The sequence below is a fragment of the Bombus vosnesenskii genome, unplaced genomic scaffold, assembly GCF_011952255.1.
Source record: "Bombus vosnesenskii isolate JDL3184/JDL3185 unplaced genomic scaffold, Bvos_JDL3184-5_v1.1 scf7180000013302, whole genome shotgun sequence".
In the NCBI taxonomy this organism is placed as follows: Eukaryota; Metazoa; Arthropoda; class Insecta; order Hymenoptera; family Apidae; genus Bombus; species Bombus vosnesenskii.
Window position 1 is genome coordinate 2,628,693 of NW_022882951.1, and position 13,191 is coordinate 2,641,883.

Here is a 13,191-nt window from a genome sequence, read left to right on the forward strand (position 1 = left end):
TAATTCATTCGATCAGCTTTATTCTCTTTCGTTTGATAGAACATAGGTAAATTTTTCACAGAGTAGATATTTCAAATAGATAAGGTAGATATTTCACGACCAAATTTTTATACTTTCCTCGTATTTCATTAGCTCTTTCTTATGTGAAACGTTCGATCATGTACGGCGACATTGATGCCAGAAGAAGGATACGAGAACAAGAAATCGTCGATTAATCAGAAACAGTCGCGTATTATCGCGAGGAAAGCTGAACATCTTTCTCTACGTAGTTTCCATGACATCATCGAGGTCAATTTCTTCGTGTTGTTCGATCAAACGATTCGTACGATCCGGTTAGATACGATTAGTCGGACAATCAACGACATTCTTGATCGTTAGACAAGCAAACAGGTAAAATTAAGAGAGGAAGGAAATGAGAGAGTTGGAAGTCACTCAATGATTAGTATAATTAGAGACGAGAGTCGTAGTTGGCGGTATACTTATCAGATTCTAATTAATCAGAAGTAATTTGCAGCGAAATTCAGTGATCACTTTTCCTTGGCGATTAAACGTTCATTACTTGCTAAGTATCTTTCATTGTTCAATTACTCTTAATGATAATTTCGTTACTTAAACCACGTAATTATGTTCTATGTTATCTCAGGGATCGTGATTTTGTGTCGTGCTTCTTATTGATGGTTTCGTTAACTCTTGAAAATGTTGACAATTGTATGGTAATTATCTCGTCAAAGAGATTAATATTAGCGTAAAACGTGATTATTAGATGTTCGAATCGTACAGATCAATTGGTGATAATCAATTTAATGGCAAAATTTTATTACCGCCGATGTTTTATATAATTATTCGTTTGTTTTTCCATTTATGTTTACATCGTTCGATTTGAATGCGGAAAATACGATTCCTTAGAAGCGCTAACTCAACAGGAAGCTGAAACGCCGCCATTAACATTCCGATTTCGACTCGTGGCAAGTGTGAACGCGACTTGATCAACCTTTTTTTTGCCCTAACGGTATCGTCAAGGACGTTTCCCTTTGTTTTTCTTCTTTCTTCTCGTCTTCTTCCTGACACCCCTCGCGTCGAACAACGATTACCGTTTCCACGGAAACTGGAACGTCACGGAACCAGATGGAAACGAGAGCACCACAACGCGTACAGACAGGAAGATGTTGATGCAATCGTAATCAACCGACAACGCAACCTAACTGTCTCTTCGTCTAATTGAACCGTTCGAGGACAACGATTGTCCGCTGGTCTAGTTGCTTATACTGTATAGTTATCGGAGGTCGCGGTTGTGGAATGAGATCCTTCGGCCTTTCACAACCTGTTCTTGTGGCTTTACGTGGTCGAACCGTTTGAGTACGAGTTGAAATATTTGGGAAAAATTCTACGAATGAATTTAATTGAAAGTTATACGAACGAAACGATTGTTCGTTACGCTAAACATTTTCAACGATATTGCCAAATAAATTAAAGCGATAAAACTCATCGAATATAATCATGCTGAATCCTCGAACGTTTCTTCTTCGAAAGAACGAACGTTCTCGAGCGTAAATTGTCATACATGTTGCAAAGCCTCCATACGCGGCATCTGTGTAAAATTTAAAATTATTCATAATAGACAATATAACTAAAACGAACGTTTCCCTTGTCTTCTCGAATATCACGACTAAAAGGATCGATCACGAATAGACCTCGTGACTGGGGGATTTCTAGGCGGGAGAAAAACCTGTTGCGCCCCATGGATGGACAGAAGAAATCCTCCTGTTGCTTGATTACTCACTTAGCAGCTTTCATTTGAGTTTCTATCAACGCAGCTGGTTACTTTCGAGTACGACTCGCCGTTTTTCAGCTTAGTGTCTCCCCTATCCGACTATGGTAATTGCCGTTTCGTTTCGTGATGCGCGATGGATATTCGTTTCTGCGTATCGTTCTATCCTTGTCTCGTTTCGACGAGCCGGTTTTTTTTTTCATTGTCTCGATGAGACAATGGAATGGAACAAGATTTTTCTTTCAGTCCATTTAGCGTGTCTTCGATGAAAGTGAGTTCGATAGGCCGCTGTTATTTTTCTGTGATCGAGAGAATATCTAATATTTCAGAATTAAAGTTGAACCCTAGCATCAGGTTTTTATATCTTCCCTAATATCTTTATTTTCTGAAAATATTTAGCGAAAATATCGCACGATCTAATCGCTTCGAATTTCCATTCTTTGGATATCGTTTACGATTTCACACTGAAATTTATGCAAAAGTTTGAAATATTAACAACAGGTATAATTTCTCACCGTAGTAAGGTAACTGATTAATAGAGACGAGTTAAATCTACGAAGACAACAGTTTGTTCTAATGATACCGAAGGTGTCCGAGTATTCTTGGAACGCGTGTTCTCAATTCGACTCGTCCCGATTTCCGCGGATTTCTTTTCAGCCGCGTACCTTTTCTCCGTCACTGACTTGACAGCGATCGCTTGTCTTACTCGTGCGATTTCAAGTGGATTTCATTTCGACTTCATTTCAAACGCGTCGTTTATTTCGTTAAAAGACAGAATGAAACGACGCGTGAAGATATTCTCAAACAGTGAAATTGTTGCGTGTAAAAAATTTTCAACGATGGTTCGATAATAGTTTAGGTAACTTTGCGTGAAAAAGAGTGCACAAGTTAAATGCTACGCTGCAGCATATTTCGATTTATTGAATTTGCTCGCAGGGCAAAATGTACATGTACCTAAAATTCACGTGGCGATCAACGTGTTGAAAGTGTAAACGTCAAACAAGGGGAATCTCTCTGGTGACCCAAAAAATAGCGGCTCCTGCCGGTCCAACGATCGCCGAAGAATCCGCGACCGAGCTCTCGAAGAAGTCCTGTTACCTTGGTACCGATATGTTAATTCAAAAGTAATAAGGTATTTAGCGAGGCCTCCTTCTCGATCCGGTCGGTGGAACTGGCTGAACGATGACTCGCCTCTGCCAGCCGGACGAATTTTAAATGGTGAAAGTCTCCCCTTACTCGATCGATACGTACGAAAAACGTCGTGTCCTACAACGATACGCGAAAAATGTGATCGTACGTCTCGGACCGTCTTCGCTCATCTATCGTTTGGATCGACGTTTCTTTCTACGTAGGAATCGTTTTGACTTTAAAAAGTTGTTTGCGTAGAATTTGATAAAAAGAGGACGTCTTAAACTCGAGTCGGATAAGATCTCTTTTCAGAAAAGGAGGACGATCTTTCGAGTTCAACGGTTTACGTGTAAAATGAAACCGATTGAGTGGATCTCCCTGTGAAATAGCAGAAAAACATTTCGTGTTTGTCGGGTCGAAGATGTTCTGGATAACATTTTTTAACGATAGAGAATATCTCAACTTTGAATGTATCAAATTATGTATTTAGATAATTATGATATTATCGATACTTGAATGAATCTATCAAATTATCGATTAAAAATAATCAATACAAAATTAATAATGAAAAATTTCAGAATTCGAGATCGGAGATTAAATGAAGGTCTTCTTACTCGATCGTTGGGTATTTCTCCACATACGTGAAAACATATGATCGTTGATGAATATTTTAGAACTACAATGAATCGATTCGTGTCTTACTTGAAAGCCCTTCGTTATTCGCTCGGGCCTTTTTACTGCCTTTTTCAAAGGAAAATCATGCGAATCAGCCATAATTGCGAGATAAAGTAACGCGTTATAAATGACTAAACGTTTATCGGTTTGATTACTTGCGTATTGTCGAACAGGATACGAACAGCATACCGAACAGGATGAAGAATGCGGATTGAACGTATCCAAGAAGCTCGAAAGATCAGATACCTGTCCTGGTTGAAAATATAATATCGCGCGATTCAGAAATTGCGGTCGTTTAAACAATTTCAAGATTAAATTAGACTAAACTTTTTAAATTAAAATAGCTGAAAAATATTCTCTGTTCTACTTCTAAAAAGTATTAGTAAGAACAGGAGATTGAAATTACTAAAAAATGTACGTCTTTCGAGTGAAGAATGAAAGAAAAAATGAGATGTTTATCGAATCTGTTGAAGTGGTCATCACTTCTAAGAAAACTCTACATCTGGTCTTTTTAGTTTTCTCAAGCACTGAAGTCATCGACAGCGTGCAGACAAAAGACTGCGACGAAGACAGACCGTAAACGGTAGACAGGCGACGTTGGCTTCGGAGTTTTCAGTTATTGGGTAACACAGCTAGCGTGCGGATCTGGACCAGCTCAAATTGTATTCTTACTTATAATTACACTTCTATTTAAATATATTTTCTGCCTTACAATTTATCCACGTGTTTTCTCTGTTTATACATCGAATACCCTCAACATAATTGTCGAAATTGTAAATGCATATATATGTGCATATATTACATAAAATAAATGAAAATCGTTTATTTTAAATTACAATTTATCCGTAATCATTTGTAACTAGAAATATCTCTAACGAAAAATAAACGTTTATCGCAGTTACAAATAATTCACGTCAACCGACTATCTCATGACATAACAAACGTGATAACGTTTATTATAAAACATTACGTGCAACGCGTTTGGATGATGGCGCTTTCCATTTACAGATGCATCGATGTTAATAAATGTTCCTTTTGCGATTGATCGTCGTATGTGCGTGCTTACGTAAATAGTGTTGCGTATGGAACACGTTTCGTGGCGCACAGATCACAATTCGACACGGTCTTTATACGAACTTTTACATAATCGAACGGTACGAGCCACGATTGTGACCGATCATTATATTCGTTGAAATCGTTTCATCGTTATGAAAGTCCCCACAGAAATGATTTTCCTCGTTAGCGTACGGACGAAAGTCGGTTCACTCTTTTAGCCAACGTAACGGACGAAATGAAGTTTGATTGCTTCACTTGCAAAAGTGTACCGTAAATCGTTCTGGATCGATATAATGGATGCTTATTTTCGAGGAAAGAAAACAAGCAAATACGAAGGGTTTCTTCGTACATTTTCCATTTACAGTTCCCGTTGCAGAATTATTCGTATTGTATTTGTGAAAATTAACGTTCGAGTACCTTTTTAGATAATTAGAATTTCAACTTCTCATATCAAAAAGACCTAAAATGGAATTCCCCGCTTACACCGTTAAAAAAATCTACGTACAATTAAAATCTTCGTTTCTAACATCTCGAGAGACCGATCGTAACGTTCTAGGATTGTGAGATCGAGTCTCGTTTTCTCCTTCGAGGCAAGAACGGAGCTCGTATTACTCGCGGTGTTCGATAAACAGCGAAGCATAACCGTGGCAAGGCACATACGCACGTAGCCAGCTATTTTCGATCCGGTGGCCGTTTTGAAATCGAACAGGCCGCTGTGAATCGGAGCACGCACCGCGGGGTGGTTTGTCGGTGGCTCGTTGCACATACAAGTGTAGCGCCGCAGGTGTAGCCTCGAAGTGACGTCAGAGTCCATTGTTCGCCGCGTGGCGCAGCATCATGGATCTTGAGCTGTTCGCAGTGCAACGACTTTCCTACGTCGCCTTTCTTAGTCGGTTCGTTCTCTTCTTTCTTTCTTTCTTTCTTTTCACTCTCTTCTCTTCTCGTTTTCTTTGCTGCTTCGTGGCGTTTCGACCGTACTACAAAACAACGCATAAAGACAGCCGTCTTACGTATGTGTGTAAAGCGAATCGTTCGAAACTTTTAGCTTTTATTCGAAGAATTGGTTCGGTAGTGTTTCGTTAGAGGTAGAATTCGTTGAAAAGTTGAGAAATCGGTCGAACGAGAGATTTTGTTGGAAACAGTGGTTATTTTTAAGACGAGAAGCTGCTTCAATGACATTTCTTTAAGAGTCAAAATCATTTTCAAGGAACCAAGAAGAATAATTAAAAAGGCTTGGAATAAACGGAAAAGAAGGAGAAGCGCAAACATCGTGAGCAAACCACAGATTCGTCAGGGTATTTCCTTTTCCTAATGAATTCGACGAAAACCTTTTCACCATGTGAAACTCGCGCGCGCGAGTTAACGTGGAGGTCGATGGAATTTCAGACATCAAGGCGAACCGCGGATCTTTTATTTACGTTCGAACCCCCGTTTCCGATCCGTAACAAGGAAGATCTTTAAAAAATCCGCAACCAGCGTGTCCCGTGAACACTGGACCCACGAAGCTCACAGCTCTGCCTGGGCCACGATGCACGCGTCTTCTACAGCCGGTTCGACTGCATTTCATGGCTACTCTACACACACGTGCACGCCACCAATACGACAAAGCGTTTCCCCACGTTCCGTGTGCACCACGTATACACTTTCGATCTCATATGCAAAACACATGGAAACGATTGAGCGAGCCACGGACCGGCCTCGAGTCCAAAGCCTGGCGAAATTTCGCCAGGAACACGATTGATGAATAATGGTGTCGGCGTGAATGGCGAGGAAATTTTTGTTTCTGCAGGATCGCCTCGTGATATAGTGCGACGGATATTCAGTGGGTGGTTGGAACATGCAGTGAGACAAGATGGATCAATTTTTGATTGATTTCTGTATTACGAAGATCACAGATACCAAATACGATAAGATATATTTCCTATCTTTTATAGAAGTGGAATATTTAAATTCATCTCGTCGACCAATTCCATGTGAAAATTATCCTTTCCTTCTGATAAGATATTCAAGTTGAATTTACTGCGCGTATCTACTATACACGTAGATCTGTACATAGGGATATATAAAGATACTGTAGAAACTGAGCAACAACTTACAACTCACTCTGACAGATAATTACCATAGCCAAGAAAATCTTAATTTTCAACGAATTACGCCGTACCTGGGATTCATTTACAAGCAGATAATTACCAATATTTAAGAAAATCTTGACTTCCCGCTAATTGTCATCGATTTAGACTCTACTTAATGGGTATAACTGTCAATAGCCAAGAAAAGCTTTTTCTAAATTAGCCTAAAATCCACTGAAACTTCTCTAAGGAAATTGACAACGTCATTAACCGCGTTGTATTTCTCGAGGCTTTTTTAAGCCTCGATCTCACTCCTGTTTCGGCAGATAAAAACTATTAACGTTTTGAGAACGTTCTATGCAGAGATTACGTGAGATTACACGTATCAATAACGATTCCTCTGTTTTATCTTCAAATTTAAAGAAACATTTTAGCCATAGAAACATGCGATTGAATCGAAAATAGCTCAAAGAATTCAACAGGTTCAAGTATTATACAACTTTTGCAAATATCTCTAAAAATTTCATATACACGCTCTCGAGTTCAAAACGAGAAAATTGCGTAAATGTTTCCGCCGTCCAAAAATTCTACCCATTCGAACTAATGAAGCGAATCGAAGAAAGTATAAGAAGATATAAGCATCCGATTCCGGTAATTGCTTCCCCTAGCCATGGCACACATACGATAATTTCTCTAGAGTCTATACACTGTTGGGTTCTTTATCCTGCGAAAGAGATCTCAGGACACTTAGAAGACACTTAAGATTCCACCATCTAGCCGCGACGCATTCGTTCGGCGTATTAGCCTAGCATGACTCCATCTGTACAGACGCGCACGTAGAAAGGAGCACGTCCGTCCGTTCGGCCTAACCTCCCCTTCCTGGACACGCCTGGAATCACAATTTCAAATGCCCTAACCGATCCTCCGATCGTCTGCCTAACCCATGCAAAGCCGTAACTTCGTCATAGCTGTTTATCGAACAATACGGACAATTTCATTGATCAATTTAAAAAGATTTGTCATTGAACTTGTTCATTAACGTTGGAAAGATCAATGAAACAATCTTGAAATGTAATTGAAATGATCTTCGGCGTCTGTTCTATATCTTGAAATTCTATTTCAAGTGTCCTTGAGAATCTTAAGGAAGTAGTAAGAGTCGTCTTGGATCGTTGATCATTGGAGAGGTTTATAAGCAGTTATTTAAGGCCAGATGATGACGCCCGGTAAGCTTGAAAGTAAATTTTATAGACCTTCGTCTTAAATTAAATTACTGGGGAAATAGTAACGTTTAAGAAGATCTCCTATTTTTGTTACATTCCTATGTATTGCTTTAAAAAAATGTTCTTTAATTATTTAAGTTTACGAGCTTCGTGATATTAATTTTTATGGTTAGGATCTTTTTAAAATCCTACTATAACAACTAATTAAATGGAACTTACGATTATCAGACCACGTAGTGTAATTATGCAGATAATTATTAGATTTGAAGTATCATTAAAACTATCGCGAGAGAGAAAATTGTTTCCAACAGCTTTCCGATTTTCTTATAAATACTAATCGCAACAGTAACTCGCATCGTTTGGTTTGACATTACGACCCTAATTAAGATTTTCCATGACACGAGACTGTCTATTTTTAGCCACGCTATAATCATTCCGTGTAAAGAGACTTCTACGTCTCTATATAGTCTGTTCGATCTAACGCACTTTGCGTTTTTATGCAACACAGACTGAACAAAGGGCGTTTAGAAGCGAAAGATCGCCGATTTTATCACCGTATCGTGCATTCGAATAACCGGTCAGTGCTCCTGCCAGCCACTTTCTTTGTTACAGCGCAACTCATTTGCAGCAGGGAACTCAATGAAATTAATTCCTAGACCTTAACTCGTTTCCGTAGGGTGCCTGCTGTTACGAGCATAACGGCAACACCTACTCTCAGCCTACTATCTGATACGAACATCCCTATAATTAATGCATATATGTACATACATCGACCAACTTGTACCACGACTGATTTTTCTCAAAGGATCTACCTTCAACATGACAGAAAAACACACGTCTTCCTGGTCCAATAAAATCAACGATCACCAATATCGATCACTCGTTAAACATTCTCAATCTCAATTGCAGAGTATCCGAGAATTTATCGTAGAACGCAAAATTTCCAGTAGCGCGAACAGACTCACCCTCGCCGGCGTTCCTAGATCCCCATGACACTTGGCACACTGGTAAACACAACGATCGTTTCTGGATCCTTTGAAACGTATTGAACAAGTTTCACCGTGAGTGTCTCTCTGATATCCTTTGGATCACGTGTACACTCGCGCGAGCAGTTTACGACGACCAATTTCGGGGTGAAAAATCGCGACGTGACGAAAGAAACGCGGGAAAACACGGACTGACCGGACGCTGACGAGACGAGCGCGATCCGAGGCCTTCCCTCGCGATGGAAACAGACTTTGGGCCCCCGAACTGGCCGCTGCTCTCGGTCACAGGACCCAGGACACCGTGCGCATGCGTCGAGAAACCCCCACCATGGTGAATTGGGTCTCATGGTGGGGGAACCAACCGGCAACCCTCTTACGTGGACCTGCTTGTTTTCACGACGTCCCATGCACACCCGATTCGTCCACCTGCGGATTTTCCTGCTCAGGTGGCAGCACCTCATCTGACACCCGATTCAGCCGGTGTTTATTACAGTGGCGTAAGAAGGGATTTTTTTTTCAATAAGCAGGGTTTCTACGTTGAATTCAGTGAATTGCGATGGTGCAAGCTGTGGAATTTATTTGAATTTTTTGGGAAATTGCAGAAGGTGGATTTCACGATTCATGTTCCTTTGGTCTAATTTTATTCGTGGTTCTTTATTTATTTTATTTCATTTATTTCTATTGTTCCGAGGGTTTAATTCTTTTAGGAACGAATTCATCAAAGCTAAAAGGAGTTTCTTATCTCTCGGTCGTTTTTATCTAAAGTATAGTTGCAGATATTAAACGGGATAGAGAATACTTGGAACATATTTTGAAATCTCTGAAAAGTGTAATGCTCGTATATTACAGTTTTGTATTTTTTGAAATAGCGCTTGAATCGAAGGAATATGTATTAGGTTTTCTCATATGTGTTCGTATCTTTCAAAAGGTTAGAGCGCCGATAGAGATTCAATTCAACTTCCATATGCTACAATTTGTTTCTAAAGTGGCAGTTTACATATATAAAGTGCAATTAAGCTGAATATATGAATATTATCTATTGCACAATCTTCTAACAAATTATCTATTATGAATCAGATGCGACTTAACGTAAAAACAAATATATTGTTTACATAATGAAGTATATTGAAATATGTTTACTCGAAATTACTATGTAATTTCGAAGTTCAATTACTATCCTTGCAATGTCTTATGTAATTATTTCCGCTCTTTTTTTATACGATATTCTATACATCACGACATCGAGACATCCTGGCAGCGATTTTATTACGTTTTCCTTTCATAATTTATTATCTCGAGGTGTAATTTGGAAGTGTCCCTTGAAACTAGTACAGTGTACAGTGTATAATAATCTCCGGAGCACTCAAAATTATTATCGAAGACGTACAGGATTACCGGCCAACCCCCTTCGTGAACCTGTTCCTTTTCATCTTGAACACTATTCACCTGTGGGTATTCTCGTTCGCCTAATCCTGGCGCCGCATTGGCGTATGAATGATCTCTTCCGCTTGTTTATGATTTCTAGTTTCTCGGGTCTTGAAGAACTTGATTCTTCGATATTTTAATGAAAATGTTGCTACGAAGAATCGATACGATCATCGTATGAGAAGTTATCGTCAAGATTATTCCTTAATTTCAGTAAAATAATATAAATCATAAAGCGGTTTTTAATGCGATTAAAACACCCAATACTCGGTGTAATCTCCACTATAATAAATCTTTTGAACAGTTCTCATAAAAGTTCCAATTCACTGAGCAGAGACAAACATACTCCTCGGTGTTGAATTCTGCCAGCAATTTTCTCTTATGCGGCGCCACTTTTGTTTTTCATTCTAAATAAAAAGTCGATGAATAAGGAATTAAACGGTAACATGGAAATGTTCTACGATCGTTGTTCCAAGAAAAACTCAGAACTGTTACATAGTTTGCGTAAATCATTCACTTTTTTTGCAAATTTTTCTTCGCATTACGCAAGTTAATCGTACGGCCCATTACGTTTCGTTTGCGTCCGCCCGGTAATTACGTGGTTAAGCGTAATAGTAATATATTTTCAGACATAATTGGACGATATATATTGGACATAATGGAACAATAAATTCGTACTTTTGTCGCTAGCTTTCCCCGCATACGCGAGCTCATGATCGTCGTTATAAATTTTCGAAACATTTTGTCGATGCTTACGTAATTATTTCACTGTTGGACAGCGTGTAACGTCTGATTACATAAAGTCGCTACCATTAACTTTAATCGTGCTTGGCTAACGAATTCATTATGCTAATACGCGAATGATAGAAATATAAACTACATAAATAGGCAATTAAAATAAAAGTATAATAGTAAAATAGATTATATTTTAGCAATTGTTTGTAAGATGTGAAAAAGATTTCGAAGTTATAAAGAGGTGTATTAGAAGAGCATTTACACGAGAGTAGTATCGATTGGAGGAAATTCTGATATTCTTAACGCCAATGATATAATAAATATCAAAGTCGAGGAAACCGTGTGGTTACAAATGTGCAAACAAAGGGAAGAGAAAAAAGAATCATCGATCAGATGATTATCTCAGTAGCTGTGCCCTCGACCGTGCTGCTTCTTCCTCGATTCCTAGACGATACGTTCTATCTGGAAGAATTTCGCATTTGTTCGTTGAAAAAGGCGAGGGGAAAGGAGAAGAAACCGAGAGGAAAAGGGACTAAGCTGCATCAACGGACAGTTGGATGCACATCGTTGACCTCACCGTACGTTAATAATTCACTCCTCTTCCTTTCGTACCTTCGGTTCGCTTTCGTGCTCGTTTGTGTGTTGAAAAAATAATTACGATCGCCTCGTGCAGCGTCCATCGTCTTCAAACCCTCCTTCTGTTCGCGTCTGTTAATTCGTCTTTTCTAATTTGTATCTACCGTTTTCTTTGACATTCCTCTCTCGTCTTATCAATCTCTCAACGTTCATCGCTTATCACCTCCACATTTATTACTTCCACGTTTATCTCCTAACGTGGTAGAGCAGTTTACCAGACTAAACTTGGATAGAACTTCGGTGACAGATCGGTGACAGAATCGTGACACACGATTCAACGAGCGTCTGCAATATTTAATGGCGGAATAAATTCGCACGTGCCTCGGGAGAAATGCCGCGTCACGCGGAGAACAGAGTAATTTCCGGGCAAGTCGATGCACACCGGCGAATGGAAGAGAACAAAACAGAACCGAGTGGAATACATAGCAGGCAATACAGTCACGATTATAACACGCGTACGTGTTGCTTTACGAGCTGCGAATTCGCGCGGGGGTGACTCGCTGGCGAAATTTACGATCGAGTTATCGGACGTCGAACCGGAAGTAGCGGGACGCGACGCGTTCGCTGTCGTCTTAAATCAGAAACTACCGGTGCACACGCTTCGATAATAGCAGAGTGGATCCAGTACAGTAGACTTTGAACATTGGATAAAATTACTATCGATCAAGAATCGTATGTATCTTGTCGATACTTAAAACAAAGCTATCAAACCTATCAAAGTTAGATTAGAAGAAGAAAATTAGTTTTGGTCGTTTTTGAGAAAATTAATATCGATTTCTATTATTAGGTAGAAACATTACTTTCCTTTTCGCCGTGTCGATTTAATTGTAATCATCTGTATACAATTAAGATACCTACAGTTAAAGAAGAAATATCCAAATTCAGTAACAGATATAACATAAGAGTTAACATCCACCAAAACCCATTAGTGAGCCAATTACTTGACACGACGGATCAGATCCGCAGACTAAAAGGACATTACCCTTTAGATTTAAGCATTAGATTCAACTAGAATCAAACATACGATAAACACTTATTATCCAAGTTGTAGTACCACGCCAGAATAATTTACTTATAATTCTCAATGAGAATTGATTGTAAAATTCTACCAAATAAAAAAAAAATCTGTATACTACAGATATGTAACATCATGTAGATATACATCAAAGGTTGGTAGTCATCGAGCAAGGTAACATCATTACGTAAGTGGTTTAAAAATGTAGAAGTGGCTTAAAACCTGGCTAAAAGAAATGTCTGTCTATGAAGTTATATTTGGAAATGTATCACTGTACCGAGAGTATATTATCCAATAGAATGAAACACAAAATAGTTTGACTTCTATAAATATATTCGATAGCAAGGAAACGCTGTTTAATGTAACTGATTACGTAACAATATCGTTTTGTAAAGCATTATCTATATCTTGTAATAAGTTTTCAATTTAGTTGTAAAAGTAAAATAAGACGAGAACAGGGAACTAGTTTTACTTGGAA

General features: G+C 38.9%; 1 protein-coding gene across 2 annotated transcripts in view; it reads right to left on the reverse strand.

Moving 5' to 3' along the window:
* Positions 1–9,142, reverse strand: part of LOC117234135 (titin-like) — a 56,431-nt gene extending 47,289 nt beyond the window's left edge. Inside the window, exon 1 of one of the 2 annotated variants that reach the window (XM_033495064.1) lies at positions 8,882–9,142. The gene's annotated coding sequence lies outside the window, so the exon portion shown is untranslated. The remainder of the gene's footprint in view (positions 1–8,881) is intronic. The other variant, XM_033495065.1, reaches the window with a different exon arrangement.
* Positions 9,143–13,191: the final 4,049 nt, after the last annotated feature.